Below are 2,601 nucleotides of genomic sequence, written 5' to 3' on the forward strand. Positions count from 1 at the left end.
AGCGAGGCCCCGGCGCCCGCGGGAGGCCAGCGCCCTCGCCAGCGCCCCGCACCGCCTCCACATGGCTCCGGCTGCCGACGCCGTCGCTCCGGCGCCGCGATGTCGCTCCGCGACGGTGATGTCGTCGCTCCGGCACTGCGATGTCGCTCCGCGACGGTGACGTCGTCGCTCCGGGGCGCTGATGTCGGCGCTCCGCGGCCGTGATGTCGTCACGCCGGGGCGCTGACGTCACTCCCGATTCCCGGCGGTGACGCCACTGGGCTGGGCCTGCGGCTGACGTCACTCTGCCAGCAGTGACGTCACTCCCGCTCACCGGGCCCTGGAAGCGACGTCACCCCAGCAGTGACAGGGTCACCCCCAGGGTCACCCCTCCCCGGGAGGGGGGGGAGGGGCGGGGGGCGCTTGCCCTTTAACCCCCGCCCCCCGGTACCCTTCCCGTGACCTTCGACCCCCGCCGCGCGCTCCCCGTGTCCTCACCGCGAGGCCGGTTCCGGCGCCGCGAGGGAGCGTCCTGACGTCACGCTCACGCCCCTCCCCCCGTGACGCGCGACGGCGGAGGGACCCGCCCACTGCCCGCCCCGCGCGCCCCTTGGGTGTGGGTGTGGGGGGGGCGGGGCCGCGCGCTCGCGCGCCGTTGCCGAGGCGACGGGGCGGGGGCGGCGCCCCGCCGAGGCCTCCGAGCGCCTCTATGGGCCCCTATAGGCCCCTATAGGCCCCCTGTGGGCACCTCTACACCCCGCTACACCCCTACGGACACCTAGAGACCCTGGTACATCCCTGTACAGCTCTATGGACCCCTATAGGCAGCCCCTATAGGGCCATGTACACACCCTATATGTACCTATATGCCCCTACGTACGCTGTAGACCCCCATACAGTCCTGTGCCAGCCCCCAAAAGCTCCGTAGACCAGAAAAGCCTCGATGGTCCCATATACAACCCTGCCCAGCCCTGTCTGGGCCTTATACACCCCTATATACCCYTATACACTCCTATAAACCTCTATACAATCTGCACTGCCTTATAGGGGCCCTACACCCCCTACACAGCCCCCTATGGCACTATAAACCCCTACACAGCCCTACACAGCCCTGTACACCCCACATAGACCTTTACCAGCCCTACAACCCCCTGGAGACCCTGTGCAGGGTGATGTGGGCCCTATACACACCCATACGTCTCTATATTCCCCACATATCTCTAGGTGGCCCTTATACATTCCTACACAACCCATTCAACCCTGCTCAGGCCCTAAACAACTCCGTAACTCCCTCTACACCTCACACAGCCTTGTGTGGGCCCTATACAYCCCTATAGCCCTCACAGGACCTTTGTGTCCCTATGACTGCTGTAYATCCCTATACATTGCTATAGTCTCCTGTATACCCCTGCATGTCCCCTACATCCTACTATGCACCCAGCACAGGCCTAGGCAAGCCCTATACAACCCTATGAAGCCCTATATAGCCCTATAYGTGCTGCACAACCCTGCAGTACAGGCCCTACACAACCCTATACACCCTCATACGTCCTGATCTATGGGTCCTATACACCTCTACTGGCCYCCTACAGACCTGTATGAACCTTATACACCCTTAGGGACCCTTGGAGACCCTGCAGAGGCCCTGTACAGGCCCTATACATGCCTATACAYGGCTGTGGATACCTATGCAACTCAGCCCTGTGTGGGCCCTAAAACCTCCTATATAYCTCTATAGATCCTTATACATTCTTGTGTGGACCCCATACAGTCCTATCCACCGCTATACACTCCTACAGAAAGTTGTAAGCCCCAGTGCAACACACACAGACTCATATAGCCCCTACATACCCCTAGAGACCTCCTTATACCCTATAAAGCCCTATGTAGGTCCTGTACACCCCTACACACTGTACATACCCCATACACCCCTATATAGCCATGTCAGGGGCCCATAAAAATCTGTACAGCTGTATACACCCCTATAGACCTCTTTACCCCCTGAAAAGTCCTGCACGGGCCCTGCACACCCCTACACAGCTGTCTGTGCTTCTTTATGGCACCTATAGGCCCCCTATACCCCTCTGAACAGCCCTGTACAGGTCCTATATACCTCTCTATAGTTTTGTGTGACACCTATACACCCCCTATACATCCCTGCTCAGCTCTTTACTGGCCCTGCACACCCCACAGAATCCTGTACAGCCCCTATACACCCCTGCAGACCCTCCGGTACAGTCCTGCACAGCCCTTATAGAYGCCTATACAGGCTCCAAACACCCCCTGTGCACACCTAGACCYCGTACAGCCTCCGTGCATCTCCCATCTGCTCCTGTGTGACTCCGTACAACCCCTCCGCACCCCTATACACCCCCTATACACCCCCGCGGCACCTCGCGCACCCCTGGTCGGTCGGGGACGTCAACCCCCCTTGGTTCCCGTGCCCCTCGGTCTGGGGGGGGCCCAGCTGCAGCACCCATCGGCTCCGGCACCCCTGGGATCCAGCACCCATCGGCTCCAGCACCCATCAGTTCCAGCACCCATCGGCTCCGGCACCCCTGGGATCCGGCACCCATCAGCTCCAGCACCCATCAGTTCCAGCACCCATCGGCTCCGGCACCC

At 61.0% G+C, this 2,601-nt stretch overlaps 1 protein-coding gene across 1 annotated transcript in view; it reads right to left on the reverse strand.

The window, feature by feature from the left end:
- LOC146587462 (acyl-coenzyme A thioesterase THEM4-like) overlaps positions 1-527 on the reverse strand; it is a 3,960-nt gene extending 3,433 nt beyond the window's left edge. Inside the window, exon 1 of the mRNA XM_085319526.1 lies at positions 478-527. The gene's annotated coding sequence lies outside the window, so the exon portion shown is untranslated. The remainder of the gene's footprint in view (positions 1-477) is intronic.
- Positions 528-2,601: the final 2,074 nt, after the last annotated feature.

The sequence above is a fragment of the Rhea americana genome, unplaced genomic scaffold, assembly GCF_003343005.1.
Source record: "Rhea americana isolate MKP2758 unplaced genomic scaffold, rheAme1 scaffold_595, whole genome shotgun sequence".
Lineage (NCBI taxonomy): Eukaryota > Metazoa > Chordata > Aves > Rheiformes > Rheidae > Rhea > Rhea americana.